This window comes from Scyliorhinus torazame, chromosome 14 (assembly GCF_047496885.1).
Source record: "Scyliorhinus torazame isolate Kashiwa2021f chromosome 14, sScyTor2.1, whole genome shotgun sequence".
Taxonomy (NCBI): domain Eukaryota; kingdom Metazoa; phylum Chordata; class Chondrichthyes; order Carcharhiniformes; family Scyliorhinidae; genus Scyliorhinus; species Scyliorhinus torazame.
The window spans coordinates 37,795,281-37,817,133 of NC_092720.1; the positions used below are offsets into that span (position 1 = coordinate 37,795,281).

The 21,853-nt window shown below is 47.4% G+C and overlaps 1 protein-coding gene across 1 annotated transcript in view; it reads left to right on the plus strand.

The window, feature by feature from the left end:
* LOC140389480 (uncharacterized) overlaps nt 1-21,853 on the plus strand; it is a 147,138-nt gene continuing 125,285 nt past the window's right edge. Inside the window, exon 1 of the mRNA XM_072473611.1 lies at nt 1-174. The gene's annotated coding sequence lies outside the window, so the exon portion shown is untranslated. The remainder of the gene's footprint in view (nt 175-21,853) is intronic.

The window sequence follows — 21,853 nt, forward strand, 5'->3', positions numbered from 1 at the left end:
CCCCCCCCCGCCTTTCCACACACACACACATTGGAGTGTCAACACAGCCAGAACCTGATCATAACTATAGCAACCAGCCGTTAAGTGAGCTGAAGGTTTAGTGGGTGCCTCCCGTCTCAACAACAGGAGGCTGGGGTCGGGAAGGATCGCAAGCTGCTGACTGCGGACCTGAAGGTACGATGCACTAATTAACAATGGGTTCAAGGAAGGTTTGCATAAACATGAAATAGATGTTGATCACTATAGCAGGAAGTTACACGGGGTGAGGGGGGGGGGGGGTGAATAACAAGGGCTCTATATAAGAAAGGGATTTTTAAAAAACGCATGGTCAACGAGAGGTCAGTGAGCGACCCTTCACCAGAGTGAAACCGAGACTGGAGATTTCACCAGAGTGAAACAGCGACTGGAGACTTCACCAGAGTGAAACAGCGACTGGACCCTTCACCAGAATAAAACAGCGACTGGACACTTCACCAGAATAAAACAGCGACTGGACACTTCACCAGAGTGAAACGGAGACTGGAGACTTCACCAGAGTGAAACAGCGACTGGAGACTTCACCAGATCGAAACAGCAACTGGAGACTTCACCAGCGTGAAACCGAGACTGGAGACTTCACCAGAGTGAAACAGAGATTGGACCCTTCACCAGAGTGAAACAGCGACTGGAGACTTCACCAGAGTAAAACAGCGACTGGACACTTCACCAGAGTGAAACAAAGACTGGACCCTTCACCAGAGTGAAACAAAGACTGGACCCTTCACCAGAGTGAAACAAAGACTGGACCCTTCACCAGAGTGAAACAGCGTCTGGACCCTTCACCAGAGTGAAACAGCGACTGGAACCTTCACCAGAGTGAAACAGTGACTGGACCCTTCACCAGAGCGAAACAGAGAATGGACCCTTTACCAGAGGGAAATGTGGACTGGAGACTTCACCAGAGTGAAACAGCGACTGGACCCTTCACCAGAGTGAAACAGTGACTGGACCCTTCACCAGAGTGAAACAGCGACTGGAACCTTCACCAGAGTGAAACAGCGTCTGGACCCTTCACCAGAGTGAAACAGCGACTGGAACCTTCACCAGAGTGAAACAGCGACTGGAACCTTCACCAGAGTGAAACAGTGACTGGACCCTTCACCAGAGCGAAACAGAGAATGGACCCTTTACCAGAGGGAAATGTGGACTGGAGACTTCACCAGAGTGAAACAGCGACTGGACCCTTCACCAGAGTGAAACAGTGACTGGACCCTTCACCAGAGTGAAACAGCGACTGGAACCTTCACCAGAGTGAAACAGCGACTGGAACCTTCACCAGAGTGAAACAGTGACTGGACCCTTCACCAGATTGAAACAGTGACTGGACCCTTCACCAGAGTGAAACAGCGACTGGAACCTTCACCAGAGTGAAACAGTGACTGGACCCTTCACCAGATTGAAACAGTGACTGGACCCTTCACCAGAGTGAAACAGCGACGCGACCCTTCACCAGAGTGAAACAGCGACTGGAACCTTCACCAGATTGAAACAGTGACTGGACACTTCACCAGATTGAAACAGTGACTGGACCCTTCACCAGGGTGAAACAGCGACGCGACCCTTCACCAGAGTGAAACAGTGACTGGACCCTTCACCAGAGTGAAACAGCGACGCGACCCTTCACCAGAGTGAAACAGAGACTGGACCCTTCACCAGAGTGAAACAGCGACTGGAACCGTTGTGCTGCCCGCTGGCTCTGATTTGCTGTCCCTGGCTCTGTTGTGCTGCCCACTGGCTCTGTTGTGCTGTCCACTGGCTCTGTTGTGCTGCCCAGTGGCTCTGTTGTGCTGCCCCCGGCTCCGTTGTGCTGCCCACTGGCTCTGTTGTGCTGCCCACTGGCTCTGTTGTGCTGCCACTGGCTCTGTTGTGCTGCCACTGGCTATGTTGTGCTGCCACTGGCTCTGTTGTGCTGCCCACTGGCTCTGTTGTGCTGCCACTGGCTCTGTTGTGCTGCCACTGGCTCTGTTGTGCTGCCCACTGGGTCTGTTGTGCTGCCACTGGCTCTGTTGTGCTGCCACTGGCTCTGTTGTGCTGCCACTGGCTCTGTTGTGCTGCCCACTGGCTCTGTTGTGCTGCCACTGGCTCTGTTGTGCTGCCACTGGCTCTGTTGTGCTGCCCACTGGCTCTGTTGTGCTGCCACTGGCTCTGTTGTGCTGCCCACTGGCTCTGTTGTGCTGCCCGCTGGCTCTGTTGTGCTGCCCACTGGCTCTGTTGTGCTGCCCGCTGGCTCTGTTGTGCTGCCACTGGCTCTGTTGTGCTGCCCACTGGCTCTGTTGTGCTGCCACTGGCTCTGTTGTGCTGCCACTGGCTCTGTTGTGCTGCCACTGGCTCTGTTGTGCTGCCCACTGGCTCTGTTGTGCTGCCCACTGGCTCTGTTGTGCTGCCCACTGGCTCCGTTGTGCTGCCACTGGCTCCATTATGTTGAAACTGGCTCCGTTGCTAGCTTTTCTCACTTAATTTTTTGACACTTGGTTAAAAGCAATCCTGCCGGCGGGTCCCACAATGTCACACTAACTCCGAATGAGCCCGCCTCACCTTCAAGAGATTGGGGCACTCCAATGTAGCATAAATAAAAATAAGGAAAAGTCCCCCCCCCCCCCAACCCACCATGGACACAGCGATGCCCTCCCACGAGCATTGGGAACTCCCAGGAGCACAGGGAACTTCCACCAATCCCATCCCCAGTGCTGCCCACCCAGCACTAACCCCTGGCAATGCCCAGGGTTTGCCCCATGTCTGCTCCCTAGGAGGCAGTGCCTGTGCACTGCTAGAGTACTGCCCAGGCATGACCCTCTCCCCCTGAGGGCACTATTTTCTTGTGCGCCCCCGAACAGGGACCATTTGCCAAGTATCCATTTTAGAAAACCTGTTGTATAACCTGCGACGTGTTGTCACACCAGCTTTGGTTGGGGGGGGGGGGGGCAAAATCCCTATGTGGGGGGACACTACAGCGGAGCATCCAAGTTGAGTATATGTTAATGTATGATAATAGGGTTCCCACTTCCGGTGGCGGCCATGAAGGAGTAGGTCGCACATTTTATAGCTCCCACCTGTGACGGACTTTTGGACCTTTTTCTCCCCTTTTTTTCCTGGATTTTATTTGAATGTATCGGTGGAGAGTGAGACAGTGAGGAGAAGTTCCCCTCCAGTGCATGGAGAATTGGACCAGAAGTGGCCATGTAAGAAGACAGAGTTTTACAAGAAAGCCGCGAGCAGAGCCGGCAACGTGGGAAGACATGACGGAGCAGCACGGCCGCGGGGAGATGACACAGTGGTTGACGGAGCAGCTGGTGCAGTTTTTTGAAGAATGCTTCGCCAAGCTTAAGAAGGCCACACTGGACCCAATCAAGGCTTCGATTGACCAGGTGGTGCAGAATCAAGAAATCCACGGACGTGCGATCCAGGATGTGAAGAAAAAGGTGTCCGAGCATGAGGAATACATAACCGTGTTGGAGACCAAGGTGGAAATGATGAATGATCGCCAGAAAAGAATGCAGGAGAAGCTGGAGAACTTGGAAAACAGGTCCAGGAGGCAGAACCTGAGAATCATCGGCCTCCCAGAGAGCAGTGAGGGATCGGATGCGAGGCCTATGTGTCGAACATGTTGGAGAAGTTGATGGGGACTGAGGTGTTCCCTCAGCCCCTGGAAGTGGATAGAGCGCACAGAGCCCTCGCGAAGAAGCCCCGAGCGAACGAGCCGCCGAGGGCGGCGGTGGTATGTATGCACCGGTTCCTGGACACGGAACACATTCTGTGGTGGGCCAAGAAAGAGCGGAGCAGCAGGCGGGAGAACATAAGAACATAAGAACTAGGAGCAGGAGTTGGCCATCTGGCCCCTCGAGCCTGTTCCACCATCAATGAGATCATGGCTGATCTTTTGTGGACCCTTTATTCTTCAAAAAACTATCTATCTTTATCTTAAAAACATTTAATGAAGGAGTCTCTACTGCTTCACTGGGCAAGGAATTCCATAGATTCACAACCCTTTGGGTGAAGAAGTTCCTCCTAAGCTCAGTCCTAAATCTACTTCCCCTTATTTTGAGCTATGCCCCCTAGTTCTGCTTTCACCCGCCAGTAGAAACAACTTGCCCGCATCTATCCTATCTATTCCCTTCATAATTTTATATGTTTCTATAAGATCCCCCCTCATCCTTCTAAATTCCAACGAGTACAGTCCCAGTCTACTCAACCTCTCCTCGTAATCCAACCCCTTCAGATCTGGGATTAACCTAGTGAATCTCCTCAGCACACCCTCCAGTGCCAATACGTCCTTTCTCAAGCAAGGAGACCAAAACTGAACACAATACTCCAGGTGTGGCCTCACTAACGCCGTATACAATTGCAGCATAACCTCCGTAGTCTTAAACTCCATCCCTCTAGCAATGAAGGACAAAATTCCATTTGCCTTCTTAATCACCTGTTGCACCTGTAAACCAACTTTTTGCGACTCATGCACTAGCACACCCAGGTCTCTCTGCACAGCAGCATGTTTTAATATTTTATCATTTAAATAATAATCCCTTTTGCTGTTATTCCTACCAAAATGGATAACCTCACATTTGTCAACATTGTATTCCATCTGCCAGACCCTAGCCCATTCACTTAGCCTATCCAAATCCCTCTGCAGACTTCCAGTATCCTCTGCACTTTTTGCTTTACCACTCATCTTAGTGTCGTCTGCAACTTGGACACATTGCCCTTGGTCCCCAACTCCAAATCATCTATGTAAATTGTGAACAATTGTGGGCCCAACACTGATCCCTGAGGGACACCACTAGCTACTGATTGCCAACCAGAGAAACACCCATTAATCCCCACTCTTTGCTTTCTATTAATTAACCAATCCTCTATCCATACTACTACTTTACCCTTAATGCCATGCATCTTTATCTTATGCAGCAACCTTTTGTGTGGCACCTTGTCAAAGACTTTCTGAAAATCCAGACATACCACATCCATTGGCTCCCCGTTATCTACCGCACTGGTAATGTCCTCAAAAAATCCCACTAAATTAGTTAGGCACGACCTGCCCTTTATGAACCCATGCTGCGTCTGCCCAATGGGACAATTTCCATCCAGATGCCTCGCTATTTCTTCCTTGATGATAGATTCCAGCATCTTCCCTACTACTGAAGTTAAGCTCACTGGCCTATAATTACCCGCTTTCTGCCTACCTCCTTTTTTAAACAGTGGTGTCGCGTTTGCTAATTTCCAATCCGCCGGGACTATCCCAGAGTCTAGTGAATTTTGGTAAATTATCACTAGTGCATTTGCAATTTCCCTAGCCATCTCTTTTAGCCCTCTGGGATGCATTCCATACGGGCCAGGAGACTTGTCTACCTTTAGCCCCATTAGCTTGCCCATCACTACCTCCTTAGTGATAACAATCCTCTCAAGGTCCTCACCTGTCATAGCCTCATTTCCATCAGTCACTGGCATGTTATTTGTGTCTTCCACTGTGAAGACCGACCCAAAAAACCTGTTCAGTTCCTCAGCCATTTCCTCATCTCCCATTATTAAATCTCCCTTCTCATCCTCTAAAGGACCAATATTTACCTTAGCCACTCTTTTTTGTTTTATATATTTGTAGAAACTTTTACTATCTGTTTTTATATTCTGAGCAAGTTTACTCTCATAATCTATATTACTCTTCTTTATAGCTTTTTTAGTAGCTTTCTGTTGCCCCCTAAAGATTTCCCAGTCCTCTAGTCTCCCACTATACTTTGTATACTTTTTCCTTCAATTTGATACTCTCCCTTATTTCCTTAGATATCCACGGTCGATTTTCCCTCCTTCTACCGTCCTTCCTTTTTGTTGGTATAAACCTTTGCTGAGCACTGTGAAAAATCGCTTGGAAGGTTCTCCACTGTTCCACCATAAAGTCTTTGCTCCCAGCCTACCTTAGCTAGCTCTTCCCTCATCCCATTGTAATCTCCTTTGTTTAAGCACAAAACACTGGTGTTTGATTTTACCTTCTCACCCTCCATCTGTATTTTAAATTCCACCATATTGTGATCACTCCTTCCGAGAGGATCCCTAACTATGAGATCCTGAATCAATCCTGTCTCATTACACAGGACCAGATCTAGGACCGCTTGTTCCCTCGTAGGTTCCATTACATACTGTTCTAGGAAACTATCGCGGATACATTCTATAAACTCCTCCTCAAGGCTGCCTTGACCGACCTGGTTAAACCAATCGACATGTATATTAAAATCCCCCATGATAACTGCTGTACCATTTCTACATGCATCAGTTATTTCTTTGTTTATTGCCTGCCCCACCATAATGTTACTATTTGGTGGCCTATAGACTACGCCTATCAGTGACTTTTTCACCTTACTATTCCTGATTTCCACCCAAATGGATTCAACCTTATCCTCCATAGCACCGATGTCATCCCTTGAGCTACACCACCTCCCTTACCATCCACTCTGTCCTTCCGAATAGTTTGATAGCCTTGGATATTTAACTCCCAGTCGTGACCATCCTTTAACCATGTTTCAGTAATGGCCACTAAATCATAGTCATTCACGATGATTTGCGCCATCAACTCATTTACCTTATTACGAATACTACGAGCATTCAGGTAAAGTACACTTATGTTGTTTTTTTTTACCTCTGTTCTGAATCTTAACACGTCGATCAGTAACCTCTCCTAAGTTATATGTCCTCTTAACTTTTCTCCTAATTTTCCTTGTCGTTGAACCCATATCTTCATGTAACAACCTGCCGCGTCGCTTACCATTAATGTTTTCACTTCCCGTTTTATTCCTTTTAGTATTCCTGGTCCTATTCACTGAGCTCCCCTCAGTCACTGTACCTTGTACTGTCGCCCTTTTTGATTTTTGACTATGGCGTCTCTGCCTTACACTTTCCCCCTTACTGCCTTTTGTTTCTGTCCCTGTTTTACTACCTTCCAACTTCCTGCATCGGTTCCCATCCCCCTGCCACATTTGTTTAAACTCTCCCCAACAGTTCTAGCAAACACCCCCCCTAGGACATTGGTTCCAGTCCTGCCCAGGTGCAGACCGTCCGGTTTGTACTGGTCCCACCTCCCCCAGAACCAGTTCCAATGCCCCAGGAATTTGAATCCCTCCCTCTTGCACCATCTCTCAAGCCACGCATTAATCCTATCTATCCTGACATTCCTACTCTGACTAGCTCGTGGCACTGGTAGCAATCCTGAGATTACTACCTTTGAGGTCCTACTTTTTAGTTTAACTCCTGACTCCCTGAATTCAGCTTGTAGGACCTTGTCCCGTTTTTTACCTATATCGTTGGTGCCTATGTGCACCACGACACCTGGCTGTTCACCCTCTCCCCCCCCCTCAGAATGTCCTGCAGCCGCTCCGAGATATCCTTGACCCTTGCACCAGGGAGGCAACATACCATCATGGAGTCTCGATTGCATCCGCAGAACTGCCTGTCTGTTCCCCTTACGATTGAGTCCCCTATCACTATAGCCCTGCCATTCTTTTTCCTGCCCAGCTGCGCAGCAGACCCAGCCATGGGTCCATGAACCTGGCTGTTGCTGCCTTCCCCTGGTGAGCCATCTCCTTCAACAGTATCCAAAGCGGTATATCTGTTTTGCAGGGAGATGACTGCAGGGGACACCTGCACTGCCTTCCTACTCTTGCTCTGTCTTTTGGTCACCCATTTTCTATCTCCCCCAGTACCTTTCACCTGCGGTGTGACCAGCTCGCTAAACGTGCTATCCACGACATCCTCAGCATCGCGGACGCTCCAAAGTGAGTCCATCCGCAGCTCCAGAGCCGTCAAGCGGTCTAACAGGAGCTGCAACTGGACACCCCTCTTCCACGTGAAGGAGCCAGGGACAGTGGATGTGTCCCTGAGCTTCCACATCGCACACGAGGAGCATGACACAGGTCTGAGATCTCCTGCCATCTCTTAAACCTTCGGTTAACTTCAACAACTACAATTTCCAAAAAAACCAAACAAACAATGAAGAAAAAATAAATAAATATACCAATGAAAATAAAAAGAAAAACTACTTACCAGTGACTTACCAGGGATAAAAAGCACTTCCTCCCCACCCATCTTCGAATTCCCACCTAGATTCAAATTCCCAAACTCACTCTTTGCTGTCTCACTCTGGCTGTGTCTTCTCTGGCTCACTGGGAGAACTCAGTGGGAGTGAGTTACAAGTTGCTCTTTTTAAATTGGCCTGAGCTGACTCCCCTCCCCCACCTGCTTTTACATCAAGGTAGATTTAACGTGACTGACACTTAACTGCCAACCAGTTATGTGAGTGGGTGGGGCAGCCCTTGTTAACCTACACTGAGAATTGTGAGCTGCACACTTATCAAGACCTGGGCGCGGAGTTGGCCAAGAGGCGAGCCGGGTTTAATCGGGCAAAATCAGCCCTCTTTAAGAAGGGGGTGAAGTTCGGGATGATGTACCCAGCGAGTCTGTGGGTCACATATGAGGACCGGAAATTCTACTTTGAAACACCGGACGATGCTTTGACTTCCATCAGGGAAAAAAGACTGGATGTGAACTAAAGACACTGGAGGTTTGGGGAGAGTATTGCAATGGCGATTTGTTGGTAATCACTTTTGTGCTGGTTTGAATAAGTAGTGTTTTGTGCAACATGGGGCTGTTTCGGGGTCTAAAGTTAACTTTGTTTTACTGGGAGCTGGATGGAGGTGGTGGTTGTTTTTTCTATGAAAAATTCTCCACTATTTTGAGAACATTTATTAGTTACCCCATCCACCTTCTCTGTGTCAGTATTTTGAGAAAAAATACTTCTGTAACTGATTTCTCATTCCTTGTATTACTGTAATTAATCTTTCGAACTTTTCCATAATACAATGCCCACCCAGCTCATGTAACATAATCCAACATCAATGTTCATTTTGCCCAACTTTGGCATTTGTGCAATTTATCCACACTGATGAAATGAAAATCGCTTATTGCCACAAGTAGGCTTCAAACAAAGTTACTGTGAAAAGCCCCTAGTCGCCACATTCCGGCACCTATTCGGGGAGGCTGTTACGGGAATCGAACCTTGCTGCTGGTCTGCCTTGGTCTGCTGTCAAAGCCAGTGATTTAGCCCTGTGCTAAACAGCCCCATGTTGATGACACCAAATTAGGAAATTAACATACTGCAAGGAAGAACTGGGGCTTTTCACAGTAACTTGATTGCAGTGTTAATGTAAGCCTACTTGTGACAATGAAGATTATTATTATTAACTGAGGAACTGGATGAATGCATTGCCAGATCAGTAGAGTGGACAAATTAATGGCATGGTGATCTGTGTATGCACGCTGTTAAGCATCTTCTTGTTCAGAATATATGTCCATTCACCTTTTCACAAAGTGTACTGTTTCACCTTTCTTGGCATTCTCTGCCATTAATTTGTCCACTCTACTGATCTGGCAATGCATTCATCCAGTTCCTCAGTTAATAATAATAATCTTCATTGTCACAAGTAGGCTTACATTAACACTGCAATGAAGTTACTGTGAAAAGCCCCAGTTCTTCCTTGCAGTATGTAAATTTCCTAATTTGGTGTCATCAACACACATCAATGGCATTCCTCTGCAGCTTATCATTTACCCTAATGCAAATGGAAAACAAAATAGATGCCAGCATAGATTCATGGACCATACCACTAACCACATCCTGCTTATTTTTTGAAGTTGGAAATACAAAGGGTGAAAAATTAGAACTTTACATCTGTTTCAAATTCCAAATATTCTTCTTTGTTTCACAAGTCAAGACATTACAATAATTAATATTATATAATATTCAGTGGAAGGGATGCATATTCACAGTAATTCTAACTTTATGCTTGAAAGTTTCTTTTTAAAAAATAAATTTAGACTACACAATTATTTTTTTCCAATTAAGGGGCAACTTAGCGTGTCCAATCCACCTACCCTGCACATCTTTGGGTTGTGGGAGTGAAACCCACGGAGAATGTGCAAACTCCACACAGACAGTGACCCGGGGCTGGGATCGATCCCGGTCCTCAGCGCCATAGGCAGCAGTGCTAACCACTGTGCCACTGTGCCGCCAGGCTTGAAAATTTCCACAGTCAGATTGCTTCTTTGAAATTCAGATTGACAGCTCCTTTTAAAATGACTGAGAGGCGGTGGTGTAGTGGTATTGTCACCGGACTAGTAAACCAAAGACCCAGAGCGATGCTCTGGGGACCCAGGTTCAAATCCCACCACTGCAGATGGTGAAATTTGAATTCACAAAAATCTGGAATTAAAATTCTAATGATGACCATGAAACCATTGTCGACTGTTCGAAAAACACATCTGGTTAGCTAATGTCCCTTTAGGAGAAGGAAATCTGCTGTCCTTACCTGGTCTGGCCAGAATGTGACTCCAGATCCACAGCAATGTGGTTGAACAAAGAAAATTACAACACAGGAACAGGCCCTTCGGCCCTCCCAGCCTGCGCCGATCCAGATCCTTTATCTAAACCTGTCATCTATTTTCCAACTTGTCTCTTAACTGTCTTTTCAAGGGGTAATTAGGGATGGACAATAAATGTGTCCAGCCAGCGTTGCTCACGTTCCATGAACAAAAAAAATATATATAAATATACTTTGAAAACCTATAACTCCCATTCTGCAAACTCCAAGCCCAGGGTGTAGTGTGAATGTATATAATAAAATTGAGCTTTTTGTGCAGAACCTTGTTAGGTCATATACAAATGATACCCTTTCAATCTATAATTCTTTAACATATGACCAATTTCACAGCTTTGGCTCCTAAATTATATTGAGATTGACTATTAGGATTAACTGTATTGCTCATTGTTAGTGGAAGTGATGCCATTGTTTGAAGCTGACTGGGTCTGTGCCAAAATGAAAACAAACAGACCTTTTTTCCTTTGATGGGATGCAGACAATTCCAGCATTTGTTACTTATTCCTAATTGCCCTTAAATCAAGTGACTTGCCAGACCATTTAAGAGGGCAATTAAAAGTTAACCACTTTGCTATGGGCCTGGAGTCACATGTAGGCCAGGCCAGGTAAGGATGGCAGATTTCCTTCCAGATATGTTTGAAAAGCAATTGATGATAGTTTCATGATCACCATGACTGAAACTTTACAATATGTACCTTCAACTAAATTCAGATACCATAAGCTGCTAGGGTGGGATTTGAACCTGCAGCGCCAGACCATTAACCTGGACTCTGGGATTGCTCATCTAGCGACATTACTGCTATGCCACCATCTCCTCCTGACTAATTTGGAATTTTAAAATTGACAATACTTTCAACTCCGCTGACTGCTGCTTTTACATCTGTTTGAATAGAATATTTTGGAATGCAGCAAGCAATCTCTTTGGAATTTTGTCTTCTGTGAATTTGAGTTCTCAGTATCAGTGCAGATTTTGTACCGAATGACTGTCGTGCTTGTAGTGGGAAGTATTTTAACAACAATATGAAGTCCAAATTAAGAGAGATTATTTGAGTTTATGTTAATGTGGAGCTTTCCTTTGCTCAGAAGCACTGCTGACAGGGCTAGCTAAGTCCAGAACAACATGTAATTAGACTGGGGTGGGGTCTCCCAGCCCTCCCCACTGGTGAGATCTTCAGATTTCACTGAAGATGACCCCCCCCCCACCCCCACCCCCACCCCCCCACCCACCCCCCCACCCACCCCCCCACCCACCCCCCCACCCACCCCCCCCACCCCCACCCCCCCACCCCCCCCACCCCCACCCCCCCCACCCCCACCCCCCCCACCCACCCCCCCCCCACCCCCCCACCCCCCCCCCCCACCCCCCCCCACCCCCCCCCACCCCCCCACACCCCCACCCCCCCCCCACCCCCCCACCCCCCCCCACCCCCCCACCCCCCCCCACCACCCCCCCACCCCCCCCCCACCCCCCCACCCACCCCACCCACCCCCCCCACCCCCCCCCCACCCCACCCCACCCCACCCCACCCCACCCCACCCCACCCCACCCACCCCCCCCCCCCCACCCACCCCCCCCCCCACCCCCCTCCCCCCACCCACCCCCCCCCCCCCCCACCCCCGTCACCACGGCGGGTTCCCTGGCGGCAAGATGGGCGAGCCACGCCGGCCAATGGGGAGCCGCCTCCGCTGCTGGAAAACATGCCATGTGGGGGGAAGGGGGGACAGAAAATCCCACCCTGGGTCTTCAGCAGATGGTGAGAGAACCAAAACGAGGGAAAATTCAATCTGGTATTTGATCTCATCTTTATCGACCTACCTGTCGCAGATGCATCTGTCCACAACAGTGTTAGTTGGAGTGGCCACTGCACAGTCCTTGTGTGATGATGAAAGTGTAGCACCAGGTAGACCTAAAAATAAGGTGCCAGGCTGATGAGGTTACAACACAGGACTAATGCATGCCAACCAGAGGAAAAAAACATGATATATTCTAAGCTAAGCAATCGCACAACCAATGGTTCAGATAACATTTGTGAAATTCTGCCACATGTTGTGTTTGATGATGGACAATTAAACAACTAACCAGCGAGGGAGGATCAGGGAGCACCTTCGTCCTCAATGACGGCAGAGTCCAGCGCCTCTGATTGCAGCCTCTTCTTGAGTACCCCGGCATCACAGATGTTAGTCTTCAGCAATTCAGTTCACTGCACATGGCATAAGGAAACGGCTGAGCACACTGGAAACAGCAAAGGCTATGGGATTCGACAATATCCCGGCTGTAGTGCTGAGGTCTGTGCTCGAGAACCAGCATTGTTCCAATGCAACTACAACAAGCATCTACAAGATGACGAGAAAAATTGCCTAGATATGCCCTGACCACAAAAAGCAGGACAAATTCAATCCAACCAAATACTGCCCCTTCAGTCTACTGGCAGTCAACAGCAAGTATTTAGATTAAGGTTTTTAGAATTTTTAAATGAATTGATATGGTAGAAGAGTCAAAATAGCAAAAACAGTGGATGGTATCTCAATAATCTTAAATATGAGACTGATGGATTTTTGCTAGACAAGGGTAAAGGATATGGAGCCAAGGCAAATGGATGGAGTTAAGATGCAGGTCAGCCATGATTTCAGTGAATGACGAACAGGCTCAAGGGACCTTATGACCCACTCCTGTACCCTATGAAAGACGAAAATATCATGTAGATTTTGTCCTAATTTCAATGAAGAATAGGACAAAGATTGTGTTGCCTGTAAAATATATAAACATTGCTTTGCTTCAGGATAATAAAATAATTTCTTTATTGCAATGCTTCTGGCAATCATATGATCTGATATTGTGTCATGATACTCTTAATGTGGCTGCAGGAGAATAATGTGAGAATTTCCAAACTAGGAATCGTTTTATTGAAGGTGATATATGTGATATATCAGATATGATAAGAATGATTATAAAGCTGAGGTGAATTTCTGGATTTAAATCACCTGAATAAATGAACAAATACTGGATTTTTTAAAAACAGTATGTCGTCGACAAACTTAAATGTTAGTAAATTAGAACCTTGTTACTTACTCCCAACCGTTAATAATGCTACAAACTATATGCAGCATTACAACATGTTTGTATTATTTCAACAGTAGTGAAGAGAAACATACAGTCGTTCACAGCACAGAGGGAGGGATTTGCTCATTGGCCTGCCGTGGAGCAAACCAATGAGTCCCATTTCCACTTTCACTCCCCATAACCCCATACTTTAAGGGCCCATGCAATTCCTTTTGATATCATTAACCGTCTCTGTTAGCGCCACCCTCCAGATCCAGGTCATTATCTTAAAAAAACATTTTTTTTTACAGTACCCAATTATTTTTTCCAATTAAGGGACAATTTAACAAGGCCAATCCACCTATCCTGCACATCTTTGGGTTGTGGGGGTGAAACCCACTCAAACACTGGGAGAATGTACAAACTCCACACGGACAGTGACCCAGGGCTGGGATTTGGACCCGGTTCCTCAGCGCCGTAGGCAGCAATACTATCCACTGTGCCACCATGCTGCCCCCAGGTCATTGTCACTTGCCGCAGAATGCAAGTTCCTCTTCACATACACAAGAAAGGGTAGCACGGTGGTTAGCACTGCTGCCTCACAGCACCAAGAGCCCAGGTTTGTTTCCGACCTCGGGTGACTGTGTGGAGTTTTCACGTTCTCCCAGTGTCTGAAGGGTTTCCTCCGGGTGTTCCAGTTTCCTCTAGAGGTGTGGGCCTAGGTGGGGTCCTCTTTCGGAGGATCTGTGTCGACTTGATGGGCCAAATGGCTTCCTTCTGCACTGTAGGGATTCCCCCTCCATCTCTTGCGCAAAACTTTAAAACTGTGTCCCTTAGTCCCCGTATCATCAGCTAATGGGAGCTGTTTTTCTTTGTCTTCTTTATCCAAATTATCATAATAGAAACATACAAAATAGGAGCAAGGTTAGCCCATTCGGCCCTTCGAGCCTGCTCCATCATCTAATATGACCATGGCTGATCCTTTGTCTGAACTCTCCCATGCTCGTCCCAGATCCTTTGACACCCCCATGCTCTCCCCAGGCCCCTTGACATCATATGCCTCTGTGAAATCTCCCCTCAACCCCTTGTGCTCCAAGGAGAAAAACTCCAGCTTCAACAACCTAAAATTGTAGCTAAAATATGCCATCCCGGGAAGCATTCTGGAAAAACTCCTCTCCACTCTCCTGAGAACCCTTATTCTGCCTAAAGGGGGGTGACCAGAACAGGCGCAAAATGTTGCATGTGCAAAGCCTAAAATGTTTTAAAATAAATTAAAAGAATGTTGCTGGTAGGAGAACCAATATGAATGAACATTTTAAATATGTGAACGTGATGTATAAATGCCAGATTGTAAATTCCAGTAGGAAAGTATTTTGTATTACATTAATTTTGCAAGGATTGAATTGGTATTAAATTAAAAGAGAATATCCCATGGATTGGGCTGACAGTCTCTACCTGAAGGGATGGGAACAATGCAACTTTTCTGCAGCATGAATTCTGAAACAACGAGTTTTGAGCTAAGATTTTTAATGCATGCGGTTTGAATGAAGGAAGAAAATTAAATCTAAGGTGGTGCATCATCTATACAGTAATCTGCACAGATACTCTACACCAATGGTGGGAAACCTACCACCCATGGACCACATGTGCCCATCAGGGTATGGAGTGCGGCCCACGAGACATTTTGCTCACCCGCTGCCCATGTGCAGGGTTACCAGATACCGTTCGTTTACATCCGCATAGTGTTTCTCCCATCAGTATGACTAAAGTGCGACATATGTAAAGCAAGGGCTAGTGAAGTGAGGTGTGTGTCAACTGCACAACATTGACTATGGAGCTCTGCATGCTATCAAATCGTAATTGGTCTTTTATTTTTACCATTTGAAGTTGATGAATAGTCGCATATGAATGATTAAACATTTTCTGTAACCTGTTGTGGAACATTTGGTGTGTATTAAATGTATTTGATCTTATTCGTGGGGGTCATGGTTAATGAGCATGCCATATTGCAATCTGAGATGAAAGAGGGTCACTCATGTGGCCCAGTCACTAGCCTAGGTTTACCATCGCTGCTCTACACTGCTTAGCACTAGTTACTCCTCATTTGCTGCACTCTGCGCTCCGCTATTTGGAGGCCATTCCATTAGCCACCATAGCAGGATTCCCTCAAAGAGATGGCTTTTCCAGCAGAACACAAAATTGGTTACTTGTGGTTTACTTTCCAAGAGGTCAAATATCGGTTCCCGTGCGCTCTGAACAGGAAGATGTAGCAGTCTTAAGTTTGTAAAAAAGCATGCATGTTACTGCCTGTTTTACAACGTCTGTTTCTTGCTGTGTTCTTTGTGGAATGGCTAATTTATCTCTGTTTTTTGGGATAAAAGAACTTGTGAGCTGAATACAGTTTTAATCACTGATGAACTAGTATTGTCCATCCAAAATGGTTTAAAGTTGGAAGTCATTGCTATGCAATTGGGGGGTGCAGGGACTGTTCACACCCACTTATGATGAACTGGTTTCTGCAGCTTTCTTCGATCAGCTTCAAACTTGAAGTCATGGGCCGGGATTCTCCGAGCCTGCACCAGGCCGGAGAATCGGCGTTGATGCGGAAAATTCCCGCCACGCCGGGGCGTGATTCTCCGGCGACGTGGCGGTCGGCGGGGGCCATTGAAAGAGGCTCCCGCGCCGATTCCCCGCGGTCAACCGGCCACGTTTCGTCGGCATGGTTCCAACCTGGTATCATCCGGTGAGAGCTCAGACCCGTGGCCGCGGTGGCTGTCCTGGTGGGGGGGCGGATTCAGACTCCGGGGGTGGGGCTGCACGACGGCCAGGCCTGCGATCGGGGGCTACTGTTCGGCGGGTGGGCGCAATCTGGAGGGGGCCTAAGTCCTGCCGTGTGGGCTCGCTGTTACGCTACGCTATATGGCATGGCGCTGACGTGGAAACGGCCACCACATGCATGCGCCGGACGGAAACGGCCACCACGCGCATGCGCCAGCGCGGAAACAGCCACCGCGCACATGCATGGACCCGCGCCGGCAGTGCATGGCCGCGAATCGCTGCCAGAGCTGCGTGGAGCACTCCGCCGCCGTGTTGGACCCCTGTGGGCCACTGAATCCTTGGGCCGAGAGACCCATTGCCGCCGGCGTGAAACACTCCGGTGTTTACGCCGGCGTCAACACTTAGCCGGGATTTTGGAGAATCCCAGCCATGAAGTCTAGAAGTCCATTGACCACACATAGTGGCAGGTGTAAAATCCGCAGATGGATTCTGTAGGCTGGGTGGTCATGTGAATGATGTGGTACAAAAGGGGGTCACTTGTCGGGAGCACTTGAGTTCTCCTGGAGCGCGGGCACAGACACCGCACCTGAGATCTGTTCCGTTACTGTTAATAAACATCTACTGTTGTTAGTCCGTGGTCGCCAGTTATTGGAACCCGGCACTTCTACATGGTGTCAGGACTCGGCAGAATGGCACAGGGTCTTCGCTGCAGCGGCCCGTTCATGTTTGATGAAAACATTGCAGACAATTGAACATAATGCAAAAAAGACTGGAGTACCTACTACTGTGCCAGCCTGCGGACAAATCAAAGGAGGTACAGGCCTACACTCTACTAAATTTATTGGGTCCTGAGCCGGTTGACAAATACGACTCCTTTGTTTTTCAAATGGAGGAAAAGAAGGAGGATCCCGACATTTTGCTGAAAAAAGCTGAGCACATATTTATGCCAGTAAAGAACATCGTACTGGTTAGGCTCGCATTCAATTAAACCAACCAAAAGTTCAATGAGTCTATTCACGCCGTTAAAAATTCCAGCGAGGAAATGCGGGTTTGGCACGCGCCCAATGAGTCGGTGGGACATCACATTGCGTGTGGGTCCACAGTGACCTTGTCTGCAGGCAGCTTCTTCGTGTGAAAGGTTTAGCTTTGGAATCTGCCATCAGCATTTGTACACTGAACAAGCAGTCAGAAAGAAGCAGCAAAGAGCTAAGGTGGCAAACAGAGATTTCCTTGGTACAGGGCAGGACCTGCTCCAACTGCAGCAGCCATCCCTCACAAAACAGCATTTGGCAAAGACTAACAAGTGTAACAAGTGTGGCAGATGGAACTATTTTGTGAAATGCTGCAGATCTAAGCCACCAGCTGCATCGCAGGCGGTCAGTTCTCCAGGTTCCAGAGCATGAACAGCGTAAATGAACAGTGTAATCAGAGTAACCAAGACAAAGAGCCTCCAAAAACACCTTACTGGCCCCTGACCAGTTTTCCCCTGCTGCCGATTTTGATGAGTGGAATACCATCCCACTAGCGTCACTAATAACTGTTGCCAATTCTGCACTGGAGGCGCCAATAATGTTGCCCTTCTTAATATCGAATAATATTGCTTTGCAGAGTCGCCAGGTATCAGATGATACCACCACAAGGTTCAACCGGATATTGATGAAAGACTCAACAACCAGTCAGTTAGTTCAAGTTCAATAATGGTTTATTTACACACAAGATTAACTCACACATGCAACATAAAAACACTACAAGCTAAACTACACCTAACACTACAACAACCTGTACTTAACTTTCAGGCACCCGGCTTTGGCAGAGGAAGAAGGCCTTTGTTCGGACCTGGAGTGGCTGGGTCTGGAGAAGTAACTTCGGTTTTGCTGGGCTCATTCGTCTGGTAGCGATCGTTGATCTTGAACTTGCTCCTGGTCATGGTGCTGCAGTTGGCTTCAGGTATAGGCCGGGCCTAGGAGTGCCGGTATGCCAGGGCCAAAAGAGATCGAACACATGGCAGTGTCTCTCTTTACCCTTTGGGGTGTCGCGCTCTTTTGGGCGGTCCTTCATTTGGGACCCAATAACTCGCAGGCTTCGATCACTGCCTTCGATTTGAGCCAATAAAGGGATGGGTGCCTTGATGGCTGGGCATGGCCTGAGCGGTCATTGACCTTGGCTGTTTGGGCTTCCTGAGTAAAGGGAGTGGCGCCGATGTGTCTGGAATTGTATCTGATACCTGAGTACCAGTCCTTGGTCCTGGGGAAATGGGTCATTAGAATGCAAATCGGCTGGGGGTTTCGATATTGTCTAGTTCTCTGCCAGCAAATATACATTCAGGCTCTGAGTTTGCCTGAATCCTGTATTCGCCATATTTCCCTTGAGTCTTTGCAAGTATCCATGTTTACTTTGTAAGTGGCCATCCCAGATGGCTACAGTCCTCTTGATCCTAAACGCGAAGCGTGGTAGATCACAATACTGGTCCTTCATCTGTTCTTTGGGGTGCCAGATACCCTTGGTCAAGGACAGGTTCTATACTACTCTGTCCTATGTATTGGAGCATTTACCTAAGTTTTTACTACATCACACATTCATAAATTCTAAAGGGGCACTATAAAACATTTAATCATTCCACATTTAACTTACTTACTCAAAGGGGAACCTCTAACTGTCCTTACCTAAACTACACTTATGCTGCTAGCTAATAACCAAAAACAACTTATATTACATTACAAAAGTTCTAAACGATAGCAGCATCACATTCCTACTTAACTTATAACATTTACCGAAACGAAAACTTTATTCATCAGAAAGTGTTCAAAAAGAATGTGGGGGTCTGTTGAAGCCCAACAAAGGGGGCTCGGCGAGTATATATCGGGGAGCGGGAGGCTCTCCTTCGCTATTTTTGAAGTCTCAGTGTTTGAACGACACTGCAGAGTTTTGCAATAACTAATAGGGCTTCTACCGTGTATGAGAGGGAATACCATTTTATGATGTTATTGCACCATGTGGGAGTATCAGTGTTTATTTCAGTGTGAGGTGTGGTGTCCGGGCTAGGGGTATAATGAGGTATGGTTGTGTTTGGAGCCAGTGTGGTGTGAGTTACAGGGGTCGTCGACGTGCGCAACTGCAGTGATCCAACGATGACCATGATGGAGGTCATCAGTTCTGTCTTCATCTTGTCTTTTGTGAAATGAATGAAATGAAATGAAAATCGCTTATTGTCACAATATTGTTCTTTGAATTCTCGTATATTCCTGGGGGTGCAAGTATAATATCTGTTATTACCTTTGTTTAATATCTCATTTATCTGTCCGTTTCTCCTTAATATCAATTCCCCATTCGAATTGTCACCATGTGTGACTCCCTCATTTTCTTTTTAAACCAACCATTTTGGAGACAAGATATCCGAAAAGAACATTCTGTTAAAGTGCAGCTTGTGGTCGATGCGTTGTGTAATACCAGCAAATTTTGTTTCAACCAAGTGTGTTGAACATGTAAATGGCAGTTGGGGTTAGCGACCGAAGTTGAGTGCAGAGGCTGTGGCAAAGGGCATTCTTTAAACCACATGCAAAAATAACAGATCAGGGGAAACAAAAACCTGCCAGAGACAGTAAAGAGTTTTTTTTTAAATTGCCAAATCAGTGATGGAAACATGGGTGCGTATGAGCAGTGGCAGGGCAAGAATGGGTGAGATCCCTGGGTAGGGTGGTGATCAGTGCCGTTGCTCCACTGCCCGAGCTTGGCTGACCGAATACATATGGGGTCCTCAGGCAGGGCAGGGATTAATGCCGCTACTCCACTGCCTGGGTGACCTTACACGAGCGGAAAGAGTTTGTAACATATGGACTCCGAGAATGTGCAGACGAGTAATCATGACTGCATCAAGAAATTTAGCAGGAGGGCGACATTAAGTAAAACATCTGAGACCGAAAGAAGAAACTGCATCAAGAAATTCAAGAAATAAAAGTGGGCAGGCTCCATCAAACAATAGGACACGGTAAATCGGTTCCTTTTTCTCATCATCTGGACACCTCAGGGTTCCATTTCAAAAAGCGCCGTACAGGGATTACCATGGAGGGAGTCAGACTCTGAGTCATCATCATCTCCCAGTTGCCAAACTCGCGTCTGGCGTTTTCGTGCCGTGGCCGCGTGGGCCGTCGTGGGTTCCAAATCATCATTCCTTGTCAACCGACAAGAGTTATCACGGTGCCATTGTTTCTTGTCCTGTGGGGCGGTGGCAGCAAAGGGCAAATTCTTGTTGTCGGGTGGTAGCTCTGGTTGTGGCAATGGACGGGGGTATGAGGAGCCAAACATATCTTGGTCGGGCTTCCTGGGGCTGGAGCGACTGGGGCCTTGGCGGTTGTGCCATTGGTCATTGATTTCAAACAGGTCTGGAGCGCTGTCGCTATCATCCGGATCAAGTTTAAGATGGAACGTTGTTCCTGGGGGCGAGGACAAGGTCGGGACTGTGGACGTGCTGTCCTAGCTGGAGGAGGGTCGGGCTAGGTTGTCAGTGGGCGGGTGGAGTCGTCTGCTATTGCCAGGGAGACGTGGTGTGAGTGGCTGCACTGGGTTCCATAAACCTTAAGCTGGTTTGTATGAAACCATCCTGACTTTCCATTTGGATACTTAATTTTATACACCGAGGGGCTTACTTTATCTGAAATCGAGTAGGGTCCTGCAAATTTAGGGTAGAGGAATGAACTGGGGTTATATAGGGAAATTATCACCTGCTGACTGACTGTATACTCTACTGGGTGTACTGTTGTATCAAAGCAGACCTTACTCTGCTTTTTTCTAGCGCCAAGTCGGACAGCTGCAGCCTGCTGGGCTGCTTTAACATTTTTCATTAGCTGTTGGACTGCTTTTTCGTCGGTGAGGGCGGTGACTGTGGGGCTGGCCAAATCAAGTCCTAATAAATATTCAGTTCCTTTCATGGGTCATCCGGTCATAAGGATGTGGGGGGTGAAGCCTGTGGAACTTGATACCATGTTCCTAATAACATAAGTGCAAATGGGCGAACTGTGTCCCATGTAGTGCGGTAGTCGCCACTAACTGTATATTAGACGTAGTAACTGTATATTAGATGTAATACGGTAAGGCTCGTGTACTAAAGGTACAGGGTTAAATCCCTGCTTGCTGGCTCCGCCCAGTAGGCGGCGTATAAATGTGTGTGCACACCGGAGCTGCTCCCATTCTAGGAGCAGCTGCAGGAGGCCACACATCTCTGCTCAATAAAGCCTCGATTATTCTCTACTCTCGTCTTTGTAATAATTGATAGTGCATCATAGTGTTGTGCTGTTGCACTATTTTCCCGTGTAGCCATCTGGGATGGCCACGTCCCGATTACAAAATGGACACCCGCAAAGAATGCAGGGAAAATTGGACAATGCTAAGAAACAAGCATGTGCAAGCTCTGTCTGTTGATTAGAACCTTAAACGCTCAGACAGGACAGAAACTACCAAACGATTTACATACTAATGAGCCATCTCCGGGGACAAAAGGGAAACATTTAGATACACAATGTTAGGACAGACTCCCCGGCGCCAGAAGAAGCTAAGACAAAGCAGACTGACAGTCACCAGGACACGCCCAGCG